This window comes from Cebus imitator, unplaced genomic scaffold, assembly GCF_001604975.1.
Source record: "Cebus imitator isolate Cc_AM_T3 unplaced genomic scaffold, Cebus_imitator-1.0 Scaffold93, whole genome shotgun sequence".
Lineage (NCBI taxonomy): Eukaryota > Metazoa > Chordata > Mammalia > Primates > Cebidae > Cebus > Cebus imitator.
The window spans coordinates 2,504,814-2,517,892 of NW_016107408.1; the positions used below are offsets into that span (position 1 = coordinate 2,504,814).

The 13,079-nt window shown below is 45.6% G+C and overlaps 1 long non-coding RNA gene across 1 annotated transcript in view; it reads right to left on the reverse strand.

Moving 5' to 3' along the window:
- Window positions 1-903: 903 nt before the first annotated feature.
- LOC108309343 overlaps window positions 904-13,079 on the reverse strand; it is a 19,925-nt gene continuing 7,749 nt past the window's right edge. The window contains exons 2-5 of the long non-coding RNA XR_001827294.2: window positions 7,388-7,521; window positions 5,663-5,763; window positions 3,516-3,671; window positions 904-2,389 (exon numbers count right to left, since the gene is read on the reverse strand). This is a non-coding gene — a long non-coding RNA (uncharacterized LOC108309343). The remainder of the gene's footprint in view (window positions 2,390-3,515; window positions 3,672-5,662; window positions 5,764-7,387; window positions 7,522-13,079) is intronic.

The window sequence follows — 13,079 nt, forward strand, 5'->3', positions numbered from 1 at the left end:
CCTGTCCCATTTGCTACCCATAAATAATACCCTGCAAAGAGTGCCCACTTTAGTACATTATCTTGATTTGCAGTTACCTTAAGTGCAGGAGACAGGCTTGGAAAAGCACAAGCTGAAAACCTGCAGACTTCTGCGCTCCCCTGGGCTCAACAGTTTCCAGAAGGAAGATCTGTTTTTAGAATATTTCCCTGTTCAAGAGGGGAACTAGTGGTCATCATCAGAGGTGCCTTAGTGTGCCCTAGGTTTCCATTCCTAGGGTTCACAGGAATCCACGTAGAGTTCCCCTTCCTGCTCAGCTGCTGCCCCCCGAAGAGCCAGCTAGCTTTGCCCAGGTCACTGCAAAACCTGCTGAAGTAGATGCCATTATTATAACCACTTGCAGGTGAGAAAACTGAGTCTTAAAGCGATTGCTTGCTCAAGATGATGCCTGTAGCAAGTGATTGAGGGCCAGGGTGAGAGCATGGGCTTCCAGAGCCTGGGTATTAGCTGGCGGGCCAACCTTCATCCATGGTGGTGCAGGGGAGCTATCACTGAGGCAGGGACTCACCAGACCTGTGTGGACATCTTGGTTTTGATGTTCACCTTTCCTCTGATACCAGTCTCCCCATTTTTCTCTGGAAGACCCAGTATCAGTCTTGCCCTGGAGGGCACCTGACCCATGCCTGGCCAGTCAGCCCATTCCTCAGGCTGCAGGGATTGGTTCATGAATAGGCACATGGCTAGAGAGGTGGCTCATTCTGCTGGACATGGGGCTATGAGCCCAGGAGCCTGGAGGGAGAACCTGCCTGAGAATTAAACCAGTGCCGAGAAGAGCGAAACCCAGAGATGTTGCGTCAGGTAGGAAGACCATGCTAAGCTGAGGTAACAAACAATTATTGTTATTATTATTATTATTATTTATTATTCTGTCGCTTAACACAATAAAGGTTTATTTCCCCCTCTCATAAAGTCCAACATGGGTCAGATGATTTTCCAGGGCAACTGTCTTCTTCTCTTCCGTAACTTGGGGGTTCAGGTGCTCTCCATCCTGTAATGGCGCCATCTCAACATTACAGGTGATCTCCATCCTGTATTGTCTCATTCAGTTGTCTCATTCAGCAATGTCTCACACTCATTTTATTGACTAGAAGTTGTCATGTGACTCACCTAAACTCAAAGGGGCAGGGAAATATGGCCATCCAATGTGGCCCAGAAGGTAAGAACTACTCAAGAATGATCCCCAAAGGTCTCCACCACAGCTGGAGAGAAAGAATGTAGTTTAAATTATTTGACATGATTTAAATCCCTAGATCAAGCTGTGCCTGAAGGAGTTGTGGTAGTTCTTAAATGAGATAATAATTCTTTTTAAGGTCTAGTTTAAGTTTAGCTTTTTTCTCACTTGCAACTGAACAAATCCCACATGACAGGAACATTACCTAGTCCTGACTCCCTGGCTGGCTCCCGTGTCTCCCTCCTCCCATTGTAAACACCACCCACTATGAGCTTCTGCCCTTCCACTCGTTAAGGAGAACTGCAACACACATAAGCTTAAATGTTCTAAGTTTTCCCAGGAACTGTCTTTTCAGCCACTGTGAAGGCCAAATTGTACCTGAGAGAGTAAGTCACTTAGGAGAAAATGAAAGTCCACGCTAAAAACAGCTTTTCGTCTTGCAAATGAATTGGGTTCCCCTAAAGGAAAGCTAGGACTTCCGTAGAATGCCATAAAGTTAGCTCTCTGAGATACTTTAGATAAAGTGGCTACATATGTCCTTAGACTGGCAGCAGCAGCAAGAGTTGACCTGATCTCTAGGAGCTTTGCTTGAAGACTTTGGCTGGAGAGAGGAGACCTGGGTTCTGGTTTAATCTTTGCCACCAACCAACTGGCTAATATTGAGCAAGGCATTTATCCTCTCTGGGCCTCAGTTTCCTCATCTGTAAAGTGAGTATGTTAAAGTAGCCAGGATCTAATGTCCCCATCTCCCTTATGCCCTAGATTTCTGTAGGGTCCCACCTCCGCCTACAGGTGCTCAGAATGTGGCTCAGCAGTTGTCCTAATGAACCAGCAGGAGTGACTATGCTGGTTGAAATCCTTCCCAGAACTTCCCATGCGGAGTGGCTGCGTGCTGTGTGTACTTGCTGGGTAGACCACTGCCAACATCATATTCGAAGAACGCTGGACTGGGAGCCAGGAGATACCACTCGTTTCATTGCCTTTGGCAAGTCCTTTAAATCTCTCTGGATTTCTCCATCTTTCATGTTGGAATGGTGATCGGTGCCTCCTTCAGAAGATCAAACAACCTTCTAGAGTCCGCTTTGGGCTTAGAGTCACGTGACATGGTTTGAGTTCTCACTCTGACATCTTCTAGCTGTGAGACCTTGAGCACGTTGTCATCTATCCACACTTTAAGTTCTGTAAGTAAAAATACCGACCATTCACATTATTAAGGGCTTTCTGTGTTTCTCTACAACCTCATAAGGCAGGTGCTGTTATCAACTCTATGTCCCAATGTCCTTTAAGCTCTCTAAGCCGCAGAGTCACAGAGCAAGTGGCAGACCCAGATTCCAATCCAGAGCTATCTGGCCCTAGTCCCTGTTCCACACCACCCTCCCTGCTTCCCTGACATGGACAGTGAATGAGGATGGGTACAGAGAAGCCCCAAATGCTTCAGCGATGTCTCATTCAGTTTTGTGTCATCCTTCATCCCTAGAAACATAATTAAAATGTAGTATGGTCTCAGAGGCCTTGTGATGAGTGATTGATTAACGGGTGCTTAGATGGATAACAAAATAGATACGTTATAAATGCAAAACAATGTAGATGCTCAAATGTATGTGTTGACCCAGGTACCAACACAGCCATTCCATGGGAGTTCCAGGGATGTGATGATCAGGTGTGCTTGGGGCTGGGATATGGAAGTGGCCAAGTTGAAGGGGTCCAGACCACCACACACCAGAGGGGCTAGAGTTTCTTCCTGTATTCCTCCACCAGTGGCCCAGAAGGTCCAGACATGTGCCCAAAGTAGGAAAGTCATCTAATTAGAGCTCTGATGTTAAATCACATGAGGGCCTTCCCTGGAGCTGAAGATAGAAGGCTGGGAATGAGGCATGGAGAGCTGGAGAAAAAGAGCTGTCCACCCATCACTCTGCCATCTGGGTCCCATGCACAAAGTGAATGGGACTCCTCAGCTCTTTGAGGAAATGTCAGTAGCCAAAACAATGTCTTCCTTGTCTTCCTTCTTGTTTTTTCACTCCTGTATGCTCCTGTGGCCCAGGAATATACAGATTCATCCATCCAATTTTGGGTACCTGCTACGTGCCAGACACTGCTCAAAGTGTTTGGGATATCCTTAAATAAAAACAACCACAAATCCCTGCCTGGGTACACCTTATGTCTGATCACAAGAGCAAACCCTACCCAATCACTGCCAGAATTATTTCATGAGGGGTCTTCTGCACTGACCATCTGATTATCTTGCCCTGATCAAAGAGTCAGAGCTATGTTTCAAATGCTGGGATGGGTCCTAGAATAAACTCACATCTCTGGAGAAGACCTTCAACACTGAAGAACCAGCTGGTCCCTCCCTTTAAAAGAAAGGCAAAGGTCCTTTGGACTTCGTGGTTCCTTGCCAATCCCAGCCTAAGCCATTCAGCAGCAGGAAATATGTGCACCCGATGAGGTCTCCCAGGTGGGTCTGCAAAAAGAAGAAAGCAGGTCAATAGACACTAGTTCTCCAAATTAATTCACTCAGTGATAACAGTGGGCACTGATTAAGATCATGGCCCCTTGCTAGATGCTGAGACAAACACTGAAGAAATAAGAGGCAGTTCCCACCCTCCATGAACTTCCAAACAAGCTGACAATCGGATGGGCTGAGAGGTTTAGGAAAGCTGTTTGGTAGGCAGTAAATAGAAGGACAGGATAGGCAGAAGGGAAAACCAGGACCAAGTTGGATGTAATAGTGAGAACATACACAGCCCAGGTATAGCAGCAGAGAGCTTATATTCATTCAATCACTCGCTTGTTCATTCAGTCAATAAATATTTGTTTCATACCTCCGCTATCCCACTCTACCAAGCTAAGCCGATGGTCCCAGTGTGGAGAGACAGGCATTCATCAAATAATCACACATTATTTCTATGAAGGAAAAATACAAGACACATCAAAAGAACCATGTACGTTGTTGTGTGTGTATGCATGCATGCACACATGTGGTGGCTAGAGGCTGGTGGTAAGGAGACCATTTCCGGAAAGGGAACAAATTTTGCAAAATGCCCTGAGACAGACAGGGACCTAATCCAGTAGGTGGGCTGAAGAGAAGCAAACTAGAGGTGAGAACAGAAATCAGCAGAGCCCAGGCTGATGGTACAGGTCAAGTTGAAGGTTTTGTTCCCATCCTAAGGAAAGGGCAGCCAACAAAAGGTTTACGCAGCAAACAACCAGGCTGTGATGCGTACTGGAGAGAAGACATCGTGCTGAGGGGCTGGGAGATGAATTCACATTTCCTTCATTTTATGAAGAATTTGCAAAACCTTTAAGTCAGAAAAGCTCATTTTCTGTTCTCTCAGAGGCAGTATAGTAGAATGGTTATGAATCCAGGATTTTAGGTGAAGATTTCAATCCTACTTTGGATAATTAATAATAAATTATGTCTAAGCCCCATGTTTCTCATAGGGCTTTTGTGAGCATTTAAATGCAAACATATGTAAATGTGAGTGGTATCTCTAGCGCTTATAAGCCCCCAACAATTTGCAGCTATTTTTCTCGGGTCTCCTTGCACCTTGGGTAAAGAGGTGCTGAGCTGCATCATAAGTTTCAGCAGAGTTTGACCCCTCTTAGGACCATCTTTCATTGAAGGACCTTTGGCCTATTGCTTTCTTGCTGAAGTTTAAATGTTTCCAGTTTCTTTTTGAGAACAGCTGGTCCCAATCTACTAAATAACCCCTTTGCACACTTGAAGACCATTATTAAGATTCCCTTTGGCCATAAACATACGAAGAAGTGTTTAACATATGAAAAAAAAAATGTTTAACCTCACCAGTAATCAAAGAAATTCAAATCAAAACAACAAAATGCAATTTTTGCCTATCAATTTGGTAACTTTTTTAAATGATAGTGCACAGTGCTGGTGAGAGCATGGTAAGGTGGCAATTTCATACATTGCTGGTGGGAACATAAATTGGTACAATCTTTCTGGAAAGCAATTTGGCAATATGTTATCAAGATCCTGAAAACTGTCCTTACCGTTTAACCCAGTAATTCCACTTCTGGGAATCTATCTCAAGGAAATCATCAAAGAATCAGACAAAAATTTCTGTTCATGGTGTTTGTCATAGCAAGCAATATTTTGAATTAGGAATAACTAAAAACTACCTAAAAGTCAAATGGTGTCGTGATATATATTAAAAATTTATTAAAAGTCATGTTAACAAGGAATTTTCAAGGACGTTCAAAATGGTCACCAAAAAACGTAAAACTACAAACACACGCAAGATACAAAACTAAACACCGTAGGATTTTAATTACATAATTATATATACTTGTATTTTTATATGTGCATTGAAACAGCTACATGCAAATACAGCAAAATATTAACAGTTCTTACTAGAGGGTGATAGAATTAGGGCTGGGTTTTTATTTTCTACTTTAAAATTTTATAAGCAAAGAAATTGTTTAAGAGCTCACATGGCCTTATGTATTTTTCTAAGTAGTTCCTCATGGTCTCTCTTCCACCATAGCATCTTGCCCAGAATCGAAACAGCGGACTTTCAGTGGTTACAGTTTTCCTGGAAAGGGCCAGATAGCAGATATTTTAGGCTCACATAGATCATACAGTCTTTGTTGCAACTTCTCAGCTCTATTGTTATGTGGCAAAACCAGCCACAGATCGTACGGCAGCCAATGGGCATGGCTGGTTCTAATAGAATATTTTAATACATAAAAACAGGCAGCAAGTCCGTTTTAGCCCACGGCCTTAGTTTGCTGACAACTGGTCTAGATGATTTGAATCTCTCTTGGCCCAAATTATGTATAGTCTCAAACAAGTATCGTTGGGGAGACTTCTAGAAGGGTGGGGTGAAGTAAGGTTCTTGTCCCCATATTCCTAGAGAGTCCATCAGTCTGAAATGTATTGAGAAGCAGTCAGTCAGGGCACTTCTCCCAGGCCTTGTCTATTCACCTCTTTGGTTTTTTTCTCCTATTTGTTTTTTATTATTTATAGTCTGGGGGGGTATAGGTGGCTTCTGGTGACATGGTTAAGTTCTTTTGTGATGATTTCTGAGATGTTAGGGCACCCATCATCCAAGCCGTGTATCCAATATGCAGTCTTTTATCCCTAACCCCCCTCCCAATCTTCTCCCCACCCAAAGTCCCCAAAGTCCATTATATCAGTCATGCTTTGCATCCTCATAGCTTAGGTCCCACTTACAGATGAGAACATACCATATTTGGCTTTCCATTCCTGAGTTACTTTACGTAGAATAATGGCCTCCAACTCCATCCAAAAGACATTATTTTGGATGTCTTATTATTGCTGCTGTCCTATTGCTGCAAAAGACATTATTTCATTATTTCATCTGCTGTCATATTGCTGCAAAAGACATTATTTCATTATTTCATTATTGCTGCTGTCATATTGCTGCAAAAGACATTATTTCATTCCTGCATGCCCGAGGTAAGAGGATCTTTCGGTCCAGAAGTTCTGGGCCGATCAGGCGTCCGTGCTAAATTCACCATCAATGTGATCAATGTGGTGACCTCTCAAGAGTGCAAGGCCACAAGGTTGCCTCAGGATGGGTGAACTGGCCCTGGTCGGAAACCGAACAGGTCAAAACTCCCACGCTGATTGGTATTGGCCTCTTGGCATGGGTCTTCCTTCTTCTTGTGCATCAGAGCCCCCTCAAATACCTCCTTCTGCCACCACCCACTGCAGCCCTTATCCCATCTGGTGGAATAGGAGGTGAAGAAAGCCAAACACCCCAGTGACGACTGACAGGGGCTACAGAGACTAGTTTCTGGCTAGTTTAAGATCTCCCCTCTCTACCAACTGTAGGGTAAAGGCACCTGATGGTGTAACTTAAGCATTCCCTGAGAACAAGGCTATATGGCAAATGCACCTGAATGTGTCTTCAGAGTTCCAAGCTAAGGAATCTGGGAGGAACCAAGGCAGAGATTCATTTATTATCTATGAGGAACATCTGAACGCCCAGCCCATCCTGCAGAACACAGGCCATGCAGGGATCGAGGCCCTTTGTTTTGGGGTTCAGTAAAGGTTGCCAGGTGGAGACTGTCAGGGGAACGGTGCTAAGTGACAATGTTACACACACTGCATGCTCTTTGCACGTAGCTCCTGCCCAGCCCGCCACCACTGGACTCTCTCCCCTATGTGTAAGCCCCCAGCCCCTGCCTCACCTGCTGGCCCTGGTTCTCATCTTTAGCCTCTTGAACCTGCTGCCATCCCCATTGGAGTTGATAGGGGTTCTGCACAACACCAGCCATGAGGTTTCCAGATTCCTGGGTTTCCAGTTCTGTCTTCCTTGTGGCCACTGTGCTCCAGAGGAAAAGAAAGAGACAGGCAAAGGATGAACTGTAAGTGTGCTGCATCCCAGGCATTGTTCGAAGGGGTCCATAAGATGTTTTTTGGCGGGGAAAGTTTTATATTAGAAAGGCAAATAGAACATTCAGCAAGGATGCACCACAGACTTATGTAAACGTATAAGTATATGTATATAAGACGAAGCTTCGAAAGTTCCCTTGTTGAGAGGAGAGTCCTACATCACTCACCTTGTATAGGTAGGGAGCCTTTCCACCCTCTCCACCTTTCCTTCCCTGCCCCGATTCTTTTTGTGTGTTTCCAGTAGGGACTCCTCGTTTAAACCATATTAGACATTAGACTCTTGTCCAGGAGGCAGAAATGACATCTCAGAGCAGTTCACATATCAGGTGATGAGTAAGGGGGTTACAGGATGACAGTGGCATTCCAAGGGCCTCTACTTCCCTCTCACTTTTCCCTACAAACACATCACATGCAAAGCTGAGAACCACCAAGTAAAAATGATCCATGTGGCAAGGAAAGTCACTCGTCCAGGGGTCCTCCCAGTGACCTCATCTGGCTTTTGGGTTTGATTCCCCTGACTGCTTTGATCTTATTATCATATATTCTATTGCACGTAGCACTGGCATAGGTCAACTTTCCTCACAGACTCAGCTATTCTGATAGTTAAACAAGGATGAGGAAAAAGAAGAAAACAAGGAGACTTTGCATTTTAAAAATGAAAAGCTCCAATAGGTCATTTTGCTTAAAAAAAAATTATCTCACACCATAACCAAGGCAGAAAACATTTATCCCCAGCCCTCACCTCCACGTACCATCACTGTTAGGCTGCTGCTCTATGACTTACTTTTCTGTTCAATATTGACCTCAGTGCATATTTGACTGTAATTTCCCATGCATGTTTGGTGATGGTTTTGTTGGAGGAAGGGTACGTTGAGGGCCCGTCATGAATCTCACTATCCCATGCCATCTTTTTATTAAATCTTATTTAATAAGCAATCATTGGGAGAAATGTGGTGGATGGGAAGGCCACAGGATTAGAAGTCATTCATGTGCCCACATTGTAGGCGTTTTCTCTGTAGAAGACAAGACTCCGTTTGAACGGCATTTCTGTCACTCCCCAGCTATGTGGATTACTTCACCTCCCCAGGCTTATCTTTCTTCTATTTGAAGAAAGGAAGGAATAGGGTGGGAGTGGGAGGCATGTGATCTCCATCATTCAGGGCTGTGAGCTGCAACAGGAGGCCATGTGATCACCTGGCACAGGGAAGGTGCTTAGAACATTCCATATCCCCATGTCATTCTTAAAGCAAGAAACCATGCTCATGGCTCTCAGAGTGGCAGAGAAGGATGTTACCCAGCCCTGGGCCCCAAGTGCTGAGTCTTCAGGGAAGACATCTGTGTACACAGGTAACTCAGAATATTGGGCATATTGCGAAAGGTGCTGCCAGAACAGAGAAGGAGAAATTCATCCCAATAGCTGGTATTAGTGAAGGCTTTGGGGAGGAGGTGGCATTTGAGTTGAGCCTTGAAGGACAAGGATGGAGATGTAGCCGGGGCTTCTGGGAGGAAACTGTGAAAGCACAGGCTGAAGAGAGGAGGGGACAAAGCATTTCAGGAAATGATGAAGCATGCAGGACGGTCAGGTGCAGAGAGAGCCCAGAGTAAGTGAGGCGTAAAGAACTGAAGGAGGCCAGATCATGACAGAACGACAGACGCAGTGCTGAGATTACGTGGTTTCTTTTTTGTTTTGTTATGTTTTGACTCAGAGTCTCGTTTTGGCAACCAGGCAGCAGTGGTGCAACCATAGCTCACTGCAGCCTCCACTTCCTGGGCTCAAGTCAGCCTCCCACCTCAGCGAGAGGACTACAGGCATGTACCAACATGCCAGGATAAGTTTTATTTTTATAGAGACAGAGGTCTCACTATATTGCCCAGGCTGGTCTCACATTCCTGGCCTCAAATGATCCTCCTGCCTCAGCCTCCCAAGTCACTGGGATTAGAAACATGAGCAAAATTAAATGTTATCATGCGGGAAGGGAGCATGAGATTCTCAGACCAGGAAGTGACATCATCAGAATGTCATTTTAACACAGTGAAGGCACATCTGTCTCCTCAGGAAAATCCCCTGGCATAATCATCAATGGAGCTCTCTTTCACTCATAAAAGCACTTTCATTTAGATGAAAAATTACATGATCACTCTCAGTTTAGATCACCCTGCTGTCCATGGGGCACAGAAACCAGTGGGTCTCTCAGATGGACCAGATAGACCCATTCAGAGGCCATATCAACTATCCAAGCAGGAGGTAGGAACTTCCAAAAGCAGAGAACTCATGGGAATGGAAAGTGCTACATCCAAGGACCAGTTTGAAAGTAGGTTCAATAAAACCTATTGATTGCCAGATGAGTGATGGAGAAAGAAATAAGCAGACCCACTAGCTGATGGACAGTTTAGTATCAGATATGGGGACTGGATGGACTGATCAGGACATTCTTGTGTAAGAGGACAAGGAGCTTGCAATGAGAATCTACAGCACAGCAGAGGCCAGAGCTGGAGATGTGGATTTGGCAGATGGCAGAATCCCAGGAACAATCATGGCTGAAGAGGGAGGCTGTGTGACCACCCAGGGAGAAGGTCAAAAAGATGACACTGGGGGCACACTGAGATGATACTGAGACTTACGCAAAATGAAAGAAGATTCAGGGAGGAACAGGATCATGGACACCTATGGAGAAGAAGGTTTGGTGGTGACTGGCCGCATCAACAGAGCCAGACGCTCCTGCAGGAATGAGTAGGATGGAAGGGGACGATTAGAAAGAGCTTTGAAAGTTCCATTGCAGCAGAGCAGTGGGGCAGAGGCAAATTCAGTGGGTTGAAGGGTGAGTGGGAGGAAAGGAAGTGGTGTCAATAAGCACAGATGATTCTTTGGATAAATCTGTTACTGAAAGGAAGGAAAGAGATAAGCCTGTGGTTTGAGGGAATAATATATATATTTATTTTTGATATGAAGTCTTGCCCTGTCACCCTGGCTAGAGTGCAGAGGTGCGATCATGGCTCACTGCAGCCTCTGTCCCCCGGATTCCAGAGATTTCTCCTGCCTCAGCCTCCTGCGTAGCTGGGATTACAGGCACACACCACCACACCCAGTGAATTTTTGTATTTTTAGTAGAGATGGGGTTTCGCCATGTTGGCCAGGCTGGTCTTGAACTCCTGACCTTAGGTGATCTTCCTACCTCAGCCTCCCAAAGTGCCGGGATTAAAGGCGTTAGGCACCGCGCCCAGCCAAGGGAATAATCTTTTAAAAGGGGGCAGGGAAGCATTTGGGAAGTTAAGTGTGGAAGCTGAACATATTTGAACACCAAGAGGAAGACACTGGAAGGAAGAGTGGGTATGAAGGTACCAGAGATAACAATTTGGAATAAAGTAGGAACAGATCATTTCTGCTCCAGTGGAGAGGCTAGCCTTAGACAAGAGATGGGACTCTGGAAGGAAGCAAGGCTGCGCTTGGAGGGAGGGAATGCTGGTGGTCGTGGTTGTACTAGGGATAGCATTGTAATAATAATCAGTAGTAGTAACAATTAATGGTTATTCTTACTTTTTGCTTACGCGCAGGTTCTCTGCATTGTTTAAATTAATTTCACAGCCCCATTTTATATGCAGGGCAGCTGAGCCCTGGAGAAGCTACTTAAGTTGGCCGCAAACAACTGTAAAAATGCCAGGATATGGATTTAAAGCCAGGTCTTTCCAAAGAATGGCATAGCCAGGCTTGTAGGCCAGTTGGAGTCAGTGTAGACCAGTGGCTCAGTCCTCTCAGTGAGTTGGAGGTGAAGTCATCTCCTGTGAATGATGGGGGTGGATGTGGAGGCCCGAGGAAGGAGGAGAAGAGTTAAAACAGCTGTTATGAAGAATGCAGTAGGGATGAGCCAGAGAAGAGAGAGGGCACAGACAGCTTTCCAGGGGCACTGATAGTAGATTCCATCTTGTTCTCATCACCCTCATTCCCAGCCCCATTTCCTACTGGGAACACGCACCCCACACTCTTCTCATTTATTTCGCGTCCTCTCTCCTCTAATCCTTCCATCAAAGGAACTAAGAGCTATGTGGCCCAAGAATGGGTTACATTCTTCCCACTGCTAAAGGACTTGGTGATGGCCAGGGGGTACCGCTGGGGAGGTGGTCCTCAGAGCCTTTGTCCTGCACCAAGAACCCCCTCGGCCTGAAAGTCTTAGGGAAGCAGGACATTCACCAAGCAACAGAGATTCCAGATGGAGTGTCTGGGACCTGTGCTTCTGTGTTTAGAGGTCCAGATTTGCATTTCTGACTTAGTCTCCCAAGTTGCCTGGGCCCAGCCAATAGCAGAGGACAGCTGGGGTCAAAGCACTCATCCCAAGTGAATTAGCCATCTTCTATTCCATTAACAAATCTGTCCATCCCATGTGACCTCTTTCTACTGGAGATCTATTAATTTTAGCTAACAATCAGTGAAGGGGACACCATTAGCCCAGAGCTCAAACCCATACCTCTGATTCACTGGTTTGACCACTTTGAAAACAGTATCAGGATCAAGTAGGCTGAGCCTCCCTCTTTGGTCAGAGCTTCATTGATTTAGTAAACAGAAGGTGTTCGCCGTGGAGACAAGGTTGGTGTAATATTACTGTTTGTTGGATGTGGACCACCACTTCAAACAAACCTACTAAGCTACTGGTCAAATTAATAAAATCCATTCGGGACCAGAATCTAGAAAACACAGGGCTCAACTCAAATGTCCGTAAAACGGGCTGGCAGGTTCCAGAAGCGGCTATTGGAATCTTCTCAGGACTCTCTTTTCCACAGGGCTAGAAACTCAGTTGCAAGAGAGTAATCACAATGAATTCTTAATAACCGAGAAAAGGTACAGGGAAAATGATCACATCTGGTCCGACTAAAATGGAATCGTTTGAGGGAATGCAAGCAGGCAACACTCCAATCTACATTTCAGGCAACCGGGTTTGTAAGATCCAGGACAAGAGAGAGGGAAGACGCAGCTCTCCAGAGAGAGTCCTAAATGTGTATATTCAGAATCCACGGGCGAATGTTTGGGAAGCAGTGATTCATTTGCGTCTGTGGGTGTGGGGTGTGTGTGGGGGTGTGTATACACGCACACACATAAGCGCACACATTCTCACACACAGACACTCCAGGTTTCTGAACAGTTGTGTACCATTACCCAGCTCGAGTTGAAATGAACCCCTGGCCTCCCTGTAGCCCCCATGTTGAGCTGTATTCTCCCACCACGGGCAGGAGAGCCTCCTGCAAACCCCAGCCACCGCGTCCTCAGTCCAACTCGCCAACAGATTGCCAGCCTTCTCTTAAGTCGCCCTGAAAAGCAGCCCAGGGGCAACAAATCCCTCCCTCTTCCACCAGTTCCAACATTTCTCTAATTAATGCAGGAGAAAATTAATTACAGAGGGATTTTCAAGACCTCGGCATCTAATGACCAGCCCTAGTGCCCCCTCCCTCCAGCTTCTTTGAGCCTCCTCATTGGCCCTGCCCGGCCCTGCCCTCCTC